The 12489-nt window shown below is 35.0% G+C and overlaps 1 protein-coding gene across 2 annotated transcripts in view; it reads right to left on the bottom strand.

Moving 5' to 3' along the window:
• The window catches only part of LOC149302991 (ephrin-A5), a 187956-nt gene that overhangs the window by 118445 nt on the left and 57022 nt on the right, over window positions 1–12489 (bottom strand). The window lies entirely within an intron of this gene.

The raw sequence follows: 12489 nt of genomic DNA, 5'->3' as shown, positions 1-12489 counted from the left end.
ACCAATATTTTTGGCATTTTGGCTGTGTTTACAAAAGTTAATATGTTAAGTGATCTGTATGTTGTATGCAATGCAATTCAACTGTTGTTTTATAACACAATGGACTGGGGTTCTATGGAATCTTTCAAATATTTACATCTTTTTGCTTTTAAAACTAGATCTGCTATTTGCTTAGAATCTTCTAGTAATTAAAATGTACACAACTGACACCTTTTTAAATGGGTGCCTGTAAAAAAGAAATAATCAATACGTTTTTATTTGTAGAAGCATGTGAAATATGGGTACTGCTCAAATCCATACTTGCACAAGAACATAAGATGCAGAAGCAGTGTGGCCACGTTGTTCATTTCTTCGTTATGCAAGCCACTTGAGGAAGATGTTGAGCACCTGCCTAAGAAGATTATGGATCACTATTGTCTATTGCATTCAGGGTTTGCCCATTTAATTTTCCATGGTCCATTTTGATCACTTAGCAGGAGCACAGATTATAAGACATACATGTTCTATACAAGGTCAATCAAGCCAATAAAGTCTAGATCATCTTTTGTTTTCCTTCTATAATTAATTGTTATATAGCTTGGTGATATAACAAAGTAGTAGGGATATGGTGTTAAAAATTGGTTATCCTGGTACACACCTAATATTCTTCAATATACTGTAATCTTATTTATGTATTCTTTAATAAATACAATTTTACAAATACTGATAACAACAAAAAAACTCGTTAGGTTGGGTAGGGTTAGAACGCAGAAGCTACCGTAAACTCACTAAGAAAATGACATTTATTTTGCTAGCTGTAAAATAGGAGAGCACAGTGTGTGTGACTGTGTGTGTGTGTGAAAAGGAAATCCTAATGTACCACGGTTAATTTCATGAGATGTCATAAAGATCTTGTTTAAGAGAATTCTGACGTTTGGCAAAGAAACAAATTAGCGGAGCCCAATACAACATTATGCTGGAATGTTCCTTTTTCAGTGTAGAAGGATGCATCATTGTTCTGTGGCTGGCCAGGCAGCTGGCACTACACTTTGACCTTCAACCCCGCCTCAGCGAGGAGCTCATTTACAACCTCCCTAGCATGAATCGATGAAAGAACGTTACAGAGAGGGAAAAAAGCCTCACAGGCCCCATCTCTTCATCAATGGCAGCATGCAGGTCCAGTCAAGCTGCACAATTCCCCTGCCTCATAAACCCTTATTTTTCATACACATTCAATGGTTTCTGTCGAAGTTTCTTTCACGGGCTTGAAAGTTAGAGAGGGCTTTCTATTCTAGCTTGAAATTTGATTAATTTGCAGTGTTTAGGTCTCCCAAAGGAACAATACAAATAGACTTGGCGAGACTTTATCTACAAGCATCTGATGTTCTGAAACAAAAGTGAAAAAAGATTTGCGACCAGCAACACATTCTTGTTTTTTAACTATGTAACTAGGTAAACCTGACCACTGTTGACCTCACAAATTTCCAGTATTCCACAAAAATGGCTCTCGCTGCAAATCTCATTCATGCTCACACGTCCATACAAACCATTTTATGAATATATCTCTGGGTATGTAAATCCAAATATTAGCTTGACTGGGAAAAAATCTAAATCTACTATTGTTTGCACTTCATGTATGCAGCTATTCACAACCGAAACTTCCTCTGAACAAGTTAATAGAATCAGCTGCTATATTACAAATCAATTTTTTTTGTCTTCTAACTAGACTTCCCCAGACATGCCCCTCTAAAATCACAGTCTTTACAGCAATTTGGAAATACATCTTCGCACAGCGGGGCCATTATTCTATGAGACAAACAAAGTAGACATTGAGAAACTTCAATGAAACAGCAATCATATCCTATGGGGAATACCTGCACTTTTTTCCCCCATTCCAGTTTCTCTTTTGTTACTGCACTTAAATATGGGGTGTTGATCACTAGCAATCACTTTTGGTTCTTTCTAGAATATGAACACTTGTGCTTTCTTTGACAAATCGGAATAGGCCAGGGAGACATTTGTGTGATTCAAGAGGCAGACTTCAGTGTCTCAGTGATGAGTTCTATTAAAAAAAAAAATAATAAATCCTAAGCTCAGTGATTTCAGCATAATTATTTCAAATTGACAGACACATTATAATACAGCCGAAATCGTTTCTTGTTTGTCTGAATCTTCCATTTTTTCTGCTACTAAAAAAAAGGACACAGTAAGAAAAAATAGCTCGGCATATCAAAGAGCCTTGGGCTAGATCATCCAGAGAACTAATATGCTTAAGTCAATATGCCAGCATCAAGATCAGATGAAAAATATGTTAACCAAAAGGATTTTTTTGTAGTCAAAGTCATTTCATTTTGATTGTAATTCCCCGGTAACAGTTACATTAAGCTAACATGTGTATGCAATACAGGTGCCACATCTTTAAGGATAAGATAATAAGCTACACTATGCTATTGTCAACTCATTCTAGGCTTTGAAAGGTTTCTGATGCCACTGCCTATTTTATCAGGAAAAATTTAATTTTAATTAAAAGTACGGCAAACCTAAATTCCTCATATCCCTCACTCATGTGAAGCACCCTCTGTAAATCTTTAACTTGTGATGGCTTTGAGAATTGTGCATCCCACTTGAAAGATTAATTGTTGAGCTGAAGGTTAGACCAGGGTCAGACAAGAACAAGAATATGCAATGGTCAGGACCATGGTGGCTATGCACTGTAACGAAATCCACTACATTTGCCATCCATGGATAAAATTAAAAGAGTGGTAAAGATTCTAGGATGGAACTCAGAACTACTCATGTCAAATGTCCCAAAGTGTTAACAATACAATATTCTAGACTGATGGTGTTTGGGTCTCTTTTAGAATTGACCCAGGCCAGTGTATGAATGGAAATTTTAAATGAAGTATAAGATCCTTGTGTCTTTCATGAGTCTAAATACATAGGAAGACCTATAATTATAATTTAGACTATGACACAAGAAGACAGCCAGGATGCAATTTATAGATTCATGTTTATAACATGTGTATGTCCACATGTAATTCATGCTCTTTATGCAGTAATATAGTGTGTTTAGTTTTGTTGTTGCTGATGCTGAATAAAGGCCCATGAATGATAAATTCAGCAGTATCTAGTTTACTGGATTGTCAACATTCAGGAAACTTTTTGCCCCTCCTTTCTTCTCAAGTTTGGGTTGAGCATATTGTTGGCTTTGAGCCAATATCGACTTGTCCAGCTACATTTTTTATTATAATTTTTTTTAAATTTGCTGGTATGCTTAAAACACCAAATTTATGATGGTTATGCTCTTGGCACTAATGTACACAGTTCCTCTTATAACATTCCATGAAAGGCATTACATACAAGGCATTAAAAGTAATAATAATACTTGGGAAATTGACAGAATTTACTTGAGGTCTTCAGTAGGACTCCAGGGCAGTTTCTTCAATCCCTGAGCCGGGCGGCGGTATTAGGTTATACCCAGTCCCTGCTAGGGCTAGCACCTTTTGATAAAGCCAAGTAGCGCCCCCCAGTGTACATACGCACACACTCTCGCCTGGATGTGACCCCCCTCTGATAATGGCCTGCCGCTTGCTACCTGTGCCTGATGATTTCCCATATATTAAAAGCTAACTGCAGCCAGTGTTGCCCCCTAAAGGAGGCTACATCCCCAGAAGAGGGGAAGCTCTAGGCAACCAACCTCCATAAAACCCATAATAGGGTATATTAAACAAAAATAGCAAATATCAAGTAAGTACTGATTTCAAACAGAGGGGACTATTCTGTATATTACACATAATATGCACAACTGTTCCGAATAAATAAAACATTTAAAAGCAATGACTTTTGTTCTTCTGAAAAAATCTAAATTCCAAACCATTGTTTTTTTGTTTTGTTTTCCTTTAAGTACTGAAAGGGTTACAGTTGCCTATATACATTGACAAAATGAAGGAAAATGATACCTAAGCTAATGCAAACAGCAGGGGCTCGGGTAATATGTATCACAATTCTTTCATTAGTAGGAGTGAATGTGCAATAGCACAATGATACATTAGCCTGCTGAGCAGTAATATGATGGGCTGTAAATAACTAGGAAGTGATATGAATTTTAAAACCAAACACTCAGCTAGTGTGAACTTTTAACAGGATGCTACATGTTTGTTTTTTTCTACAGTAGCATTCGGCTCTCAGAAAAGGGATAATTTGAAACATCCCCATGAGATAGATAGGTTTCATTAATAATAGTACACTGAAAGCTGTGCATGCATGATCTCCTTAATATGTATATATATATATATATTCTGACTAGTTAATTGATCACTTGTCTAATTAATGATATTCTTAATTTTTAAGAATTAAATTAGGCATGATCATTTGTTTAAATGCACAAACGAAAGTGATAGGAAGCGTCACCTAGTGTACCAGTTTTAAATATTTCTTTCAACCTCACCCAGTGTTTCACTGCAGTAAAGGCACAGTCCAGTCCCTAAAGTTGTGTTTTTATTTTGTTAATGCAAATAGGAGTCCGCTTGGCATAGCCTTTCATTCATTTCACTGCAAGCGAACCAGCGCATGCACATGTTCGTGAATGATGTTAGAAAATTAGACTTATTTTCTTTGTGCTTTGTAAAAGCACCACAAGGGTAGATGGCAGCTCACGGCAGGGTTCTCATCTCCTGATGTGTCTGTATGTATTAATGCATATTTGTTATGTATGTGTTAACTGCCCCATTTAAACTGTACAGAACTGTGTAATTTGTTCATTACACAGACATGATATTATAGGTGGTCACTGAAGCCAATCAATATGGTGGTGCTGTCCCTGGCATGTGCAGTAGTAAAGGGCTCGAGCTGGATTTTGATTGGAGGCTATGCCAAAAATATTTAACAAGGTCTTAAAGCTACTTCTAAATGATCATCAATATATCTAGTAAGCAATACCTTTTTTTTCTTTACATTGGAACCAACACAGGTTGATTCTTACATATAGATGTAATACTATCTTTGTAAATAATGGTAACTTCCTTATCTCCACACTAGCTTGGAACACTAATTTAATGTTCTCAAGCGGAGACTCTATAAACAAAAATGCCCTTAAATTTACAGTAATTACACTGGTACTAAAAGTCACTAATTACAGATCACCACTTGCTCTGCTGTGACCTTTTGTGTTCTGATCGCCAGTGCCAACAATTAGCCTTGATAAATATTCAACTTTTCACATAGACTGTAATTTTAAAGCTCAATGATCGCTATTACATGAACCATAGCAGGCTGCTTATCAAACCTTTCTCCCTGAAAGGAATAAGAGTGAGTCTGGCATAAACACTGATTTACCTTTTAACAGAGAAGATGTAATGTCATTCTTGTAATCATACTTAATCCTCTGCATCTACTAATGAATACATGGGCAAAGCTTTTACTTGCATGTGAGTAATTATAACAAGTTCTTGGTTCTTCTCCAAATGCATTCTTGACATTAATTTGTGAGCAATACAGTAATAAGGTAGTTTGACAGGTGACTTTTTAGTTAAAAAAAATAAAGAATTGTGTTTGTTCATTTGACGAGTCTGGTGAGAAGTTGTTTCGAGCCTTTAACAGAAAAGTTCTAAAGGAGCAATTGTGGTGGGATAGAATTAACATTAAATGTAATAAATAAATACACTTACATTGCTAAAAGATTCAACAGTAATATAGCCATGTTTACTAGGTGCTATATGGTAGTAAAAGGCCCATTGGAATTCTGTATGCATGGACAAAATGATACATGCATTTGTTTTCTCTTTGTTGTTTTGGGGTTGGAAATGAAACTTTATTTTTCTTCTTCCTTGCCGGCTCCTGCAGTAGCAGACAACATACTTAAGTACATTGCCTGTAAAGCTCATGTCACCTTAGCTGGCTCGTCTACTTGAAGTCAAGTGTAATCAAGTCTCAATAAAAGGTCCCAAAAGGATCCGTAAATTCTTATTACCCTAGACCTGGTGCGGAGAAAACAGAGAAATAAAGCTACCTTTTTTGTTGCCCAAAATGAAATCAAACCAAAAGCTAACTGCTTGCATTATGAATAGTATAAAAAAAATGCAGTGATACATAAGTCTATCTTGAAATTGATGAAACTACTGTAAACTGTGCTTATCTTCCCAAACTATGATAATGATCAGCCTATAGCCAAAACAAGCATAGTTATCTGTTTCTCATATTTCTTTGGACTTTTAACTCCTTGGCCTATGGAGCAGACATTACTCCTCAGATTAAAACGGGGATCTGCTACCTGATAGCTGAACAGGTTTTTCCTATTTTGAAGGGATGAAAGATCTGACATTCTTCTGTTGCTCTGTCATAGCACAGACATCTATTAATGACTCAAAATGATTGTAATTTCCCCCATGTGTTGAGGGCCTTTCTGATTGTCCTACGCACGCTGACAGAATCCTCCCCAGCATCTTAAATGGATGATCACTCTCAAGAACATGTGTTTTAGAAGGTTGGATCAACAACACATCACAACGTTTCTGTGAGATTCTTCAAGACTTGTGTTGCTTATGTTTCACTCTTAGACTAGCCATGAATTTCAAAAGCCACTAATAAAACACCAATAATATTTGTTACCATAATATGACATATCTTTTGCAACCTACATTTCATCTAATAAAGGTGCCCCCTGGTGGTATAAAGACAGAGCACACTTTGTTTTCCATGATTTGTGTTTTAGCGGTTTATTCATATACATGCCTACACTGTGTAAAGTTTTTTCAGATAGATTCTCATGGTGATTAGACAGGGGTGTAGGAGTTCATTTACAAAACACAACTTTATTATCCTTGCAGGAAGGCTGACCTCTAAGATCATCAGTCTTAAAGTGTATTTTTTGTTTAAAACTACTTCTTCTAATGCATGCACATATTATTTGTAGATACCACGCTGAGAGAAATGATAATAGAAGGAGGCTTTCACATATGACTCAATACAACCGCTTCTCACGGTACACAGATGATTCTTAAGCCTGCTAGTAACATTGATCTATGTTAAGCAGTCTGCAGTTTAACTTGTGAAATTAAAAAAGACAATACTAATCTGAATCTTTAATCAATGAAGAGTCAGCTATGGACAGTCTAGGACTTTTCAGAAAAGTTTTACCCCTGAGCTGGTAAATTTATGCTCTATCAATATTTCAGTACTTTTGTCTGAACACTGGCACTGGTAGGGTTAAGTATTTTTCCCCTCACAACTACCGGAACCAAAACAATTATTAAGTGATAAAATTAGCAAAAGGAACACGCTCTGCTTTTGAGATTAGGACCTGACAAGAAACACTTACATTTTATGTGAAAAAATGGATGTAAGAAACAATATTTGCAAAAATATGTCATTTCCCCAGAAAAAAACAAAACATGGGCAGCTTATAAGAACTATTCCGCTCTTTCGTGAGAACATTTGTATCAAAGATATAATTTTTTAGTGCGTATATATTTTTTAAAAGCACTAAATGCTGTTTTTTTAAAAAAAAAATCACAGGCTTCCTCAAATAGTTAAATACCATATTATGCTGTTGTGTTGTATGTTTTTTTTAAAATTTAAGGCAGAAATTGTTTTAGCTCTTAGCATCCAACCCTATGGCACTCAGAGGTTAAACCACAGTTAACAATCTTGTTTAAGCAATACGCGAGTCTGTTCAATCAAGTTCACTCTTTTGCTATAAGAAACTTTTTTTAAACTGAATTTGGAAATAATAAACTCTTTTTTCTTATTATTTTGAGATTAAATCCCAACAACAGATCCATCGTTTGTGATGCATTCTTCACACTTTCTTTTCCCTCATCAAAATCTTTCATTTGCTGTCATCTCAATCTGTCAGAATTATATTGATATTTTCAGACTGTGGCTCTTCATACCACAGCAACCATTTTTCCCTTTCATCACTATCACAGTGGTGTTTCTAAGCTATTGACAGAAAATCCAGTGTAACACAATCGCTGAACTTGTTGTCAGGCACATTCCCACCATTAGCAAATGGAAACATTTATTTAAGAAGAAAAAGCTGTTGAAGATGTCCTTACCTACTCCGACTATTTCAATCATTATAATAAAAAAGTCTTATTATTTGTGATAGGCAGAACAATATCTGATTACGAGATATTTTTTTATATCCTTTTGTGTAACTAAGGATATTGCTGATTACATTCCCAACACACATTTGAGTGTTAAAAGTAAAGTTGCTCAGCTAATGCAGAACCAACTTTCTCCAGAGACCTGGACCTCCTGCCATTTTTCATCTCTCCACTTCAAACATACTACAAAGAAGGCAATCAAGAATGAACAGAAAATATAATAGATAAAACAAGCATGTCAGCTCCATGAGGTCATCTGGTGTCATTTAAGTGCAGCCATTTAGATAACAGGCTGATAAAGCCTACAAATGTATGTGATATTACAAAGGTTTCAAAAAGACATCTGCCAATGCACAAAAAATGTTAGCTGACATATAATAATAATAATAATTAATAATATTAATAATAATAGTTATTATATTAATAATAATACAAGGAAGAAATATATATTAAACATAAACCTTGACACAACAGATTAAAGGAAATTATACTGTCAAATAATAACACAAAGAAAAGTGTATTTAGTTTTCTGGATTAAAAAAAACTAGTTTGGAAGCATAATTTAAGCAGGGATAGTTTAAAGCTCATATTTTTTTTATACTTTAATCTAGAACTTTCTTTTATGAAACCATTTAAATGAGAAATAGATATAGCACAGATGACAATTAACATTATTAACAATTAACATTATTTCCGTATGTCCCTTACCATAAAATGGCTAATATCAAAAGTTAAGCAGATATCAGACAGAATGAGCGAGCATCCAGTAGGAGCAATTTGGGGAGCTCAAAAAAGAGACATATCTCCCATTAGCCATATGTACAAGGCAAGGAATTAGCACACACTCAGCAAATACTATTTTAAAACTCTCCTAAAATGTAAAGCCCTCTCTGGACACCATTAACGAGGCTCCTGATTGGTAGGAGGGGTGCTTAACCCTTAACCATTAGCCATGTGCCATGTGGTATTAGAGGCCTAGTAAGAAACAAAACCAAATGTTTTCATGGTAGCTCCATAATCTGCTATGTTCTGCCCATGTTAGCCAAGGTCTATTCCTTCCCAAGCACTGCCTGTTTTATGCAGGTCCCTCTTTTTTTTTTAAAGATAGAGATGGCATGTGAACTAGCCCTGGCTATAAACATTTTTTCAAGATTCATGTCTTGAGGATATTGAACCTTTGGATGGCCTGTGAAAATACTGTTTATGTTTTAATGTCTCATGAATATGTTAAGAAAAAATAAATACATTTTTGGGAAAAAAATATCTTAAGCTTTTTTTTTATTTAAAAAAAAAGATACATAGATGACAATGCACCATATTTTACAATGCACCATTTGCAATTTTGTGATGAACATTAATGGTATAACAGGATAACATTTTCTACTGAGCTACACATAAAATCAAACAATTGATTATAGTAGCATATTTCCCAAAAATTAAGGCTTCAAAGACCATTTTTACAAACCACCTAAAAATGTCTTAACTTCTGTTCGACGAGCAGAAATGACTCCATTATGTGATATGCCTTGTAGTAGCTATCACTTTACCGTGTAGCAGATGGGTTTCCTGTGGGATAGTGAATCTTTAATATATTTCTAAATTTTCCAATGTGCCCTGATCCCTGACGGCTTCAAGACTAAAGGTTTCTATTCAGGGGAAGGTATGCATCAGTACAACCACAAATGTCTGATTTATTTTTGTTACAATAAGTTATTAGCATCACATGAAAGAAATATACAGTGACAAAAATCCCTTTGCATTAATTATTTGAAGCTAAAATACCATAAATATAAGACAAGAGCCGTGCTGAATGTGTATTTCCATCTTATTTTTTTATGTATTTAAAGGGTTTGGACTGTGAAGTAAAAAGTATTTAAATTGTATTATTTTGTGTTTTTATTGCATTAGATTATAGAACGTAACTGATCGTTTACATAAGATGAATGATCCAAACTATTAGCATCTTGCCTCTCCATTTTCCATATAGAAAGAGATTAGTCCATAGTCTTTATTCTACGGAGAACATCCCCCCCAACCACAAAAAAAGGTTACCAAATGTCAAGAATTCTTCACAGATGTCTTCTCGATTTTAGGGCCTAACTAATTCCTATTAAAGAAACCCCCTTTGCATGACACTGTGAAAAAAAATAACTTAGAGAAATTTAACTTCTAAGCTGATCTTTAAAAAACAAAACCATGTGGAGAACTTTGACCAACAAAAAGATACTGGTGATATTCAATGATGTGAACGCCTGCTTATGTCTGATCCAGATGGGCTTAAGTCACAAAAGTTAAGCCTGTCTGCATATTAAAATAGAATAATGTTGGACAATGTACTGAGACTCAAACTTTGATTTATACCCACAATTCACAAAGACTTGAAGGACATCACTGTTTGGTATGAAAAAAAAAAATCCTTGAGGAGAGCAACTCCTTGTTTTGTAACTGTTAACATGAAAAAGTGTCTTCTGACAAAGCATGACTTTTCTCCATTAATCCTCAAAATACAGAAAACAGAAAAACTGAAGTCTTTCATTGCTTCGCATCCAAGAGAAGACACGGGTGGTTAATCAAAGCAGACCAAAAGGTAAAATACATACCGTGTGAAACGGACTGTTCTCAGAATAGAAAAAAAAGTCATAACTGATTAAAAAGATTAAAGTTGCACTATATTAAAAGAGATATATCTCACTGACTATCCACCACTCTAAGCCAATCTACAATAACTATGTGTTTTTCTTCTTGAGAAGTTTACCTCAAGTCTTTAAGCGTATCACCATAGAAACATCTTTAAAAGAACGATGAATTATATTGCACTTTTTGGACTTGCCAGACAAGTGTCTAAAAACCATGGGAACTTGAATTTCTTTTTTTAATTTAGATTACTTGCTAATTTAACCAAAATGTTTTCAGCAGACTTCCAGCATTAAATAACAATTTATTCTTATTTTACTGTTTTCCTCACAACTATTTTGGTTCCATTGGCTACACACCAAAAAGGAAAAAAGAAGAAAGCAAAATGCAAAAGTTGGCATTATTATGTGAAATAAAACTATTTAGCACCTTTCGTACCTAGAGTGTGTTTAATTAAAGCTGAAATAGAACTGGCTGCGTTTTACTACTTTGGGAAATTTACATGCTAATCAAAAACAGGACGAGCACTAATACTGTAATGAATGTGTTTCTGTCTTCTTTATATATGCACTTAGTTCAATGCGTGAAGCGTACATTTAATTAGAATAAAGTCTGAATAGTCTGTTAATGAATACAGCTTTATGGACATGTCTGACGTCCATTTAAAGAGTCCAACATTTGTTTTAAAATTTGCTTGTTAAAAAAAGAAAAAAAAAAAGAAGTGCAGTACTACACATTCTAAATAAAATTGATTTAATATGTATCCTCATATCTTACGTCTTTGTTTTAAATGTTCCAAAAAAAAAGTTAATTGCATTGGCTGCAGGGTGCAAATTCGGCACTATACCCATAGGACTTTGCAATGTAAAATCACCCACTTTTGAAGCTTAATATGGTGTCCCCTTAGAGATGACCAGCAATTTGTTGGAGAAATTTTCTTTAGTAGTAAGTAGGTCAAGGTTGCAGTAAAATGGATCAATTACAGACTTAACAACACTCACACTTCATTTTCCTTCTCAGTTTCCATCTCACCGTTTCCCTCTTTTTTTTGCCCTCTTCCAATACACTGATTTAAACCGCAAGATTATTCATACTTTTTAAAGGAAACATGAAGGCTGAACAAAGAATAAAAGCATTATATGAAAATACACAAAAATGGTGAAATAACAGCAACCAGAAGCGTTCAGGAAATTATTGCAGAAAATTAGATAATTGTGTTACAACATTACTACCAGATTGGCAATGATTGCAGCACAGTCTGCTAGCTTGTTTAATCATGTTAGATCTGTTTTAAGAAAAGGAGGCCAACGTTTTGAAACGTCGTGTTTTGGGGGGTTTTATTATTTTTAATCAGCCATAATGCTTGTCTAGAAGAGCAATGTTTTATATCAACAACAGCAGCTAAACTGGTATTCTAGCAAATTCTCGAACACATACTTAGAGGAAACTAATTACTTATACGTGCAAAACGTAACAAAATGTACCAATTGTTCTAAGCATTTAACCCCTTAAGGACAATGGGCGGTCCCTAAACCCATTGAAAACAATGCATTTTGAGCCCGTACATGTACGGGCTTTGTCACTAAGGGGTTAATTTGGACAATGCTGTTTTCACTGTGAAAAGATGCGTTCTTATAAAGTTAGTAAGCCAAGCAGAACTCATTTGTTATTCTTGCCATGTGTCGGCTGCCCCCTACGGGCTACTATGATGGGCTAAAACCCCTAATTTGTAAGATAATTTGACATTGGCTCATCCTCTGTGATTTTATTT

The sequence above is a fragment of the Sceloporus occidentalis genome, unplaced genomic scaffold (assembly GCF_023333645.1).
Source record: "Sceloporus occidentalis isolate IW3139 unplaced genomic scaffold, rSceOcc1.0.p SCAF_16, whole genome shotgun sequence".
NCBI classification, from domain to species: Eukaryota; Metazoa; Chordata; class Lepidosauria; order Squamata; family Phrynosomatidae; genus Sceloporus; species Sceloporus occidentalis.
Note: the sequence above shows the minus strand (reverse complement) of the source record. Positions and strands in the feature narration are given on the sequence as shown.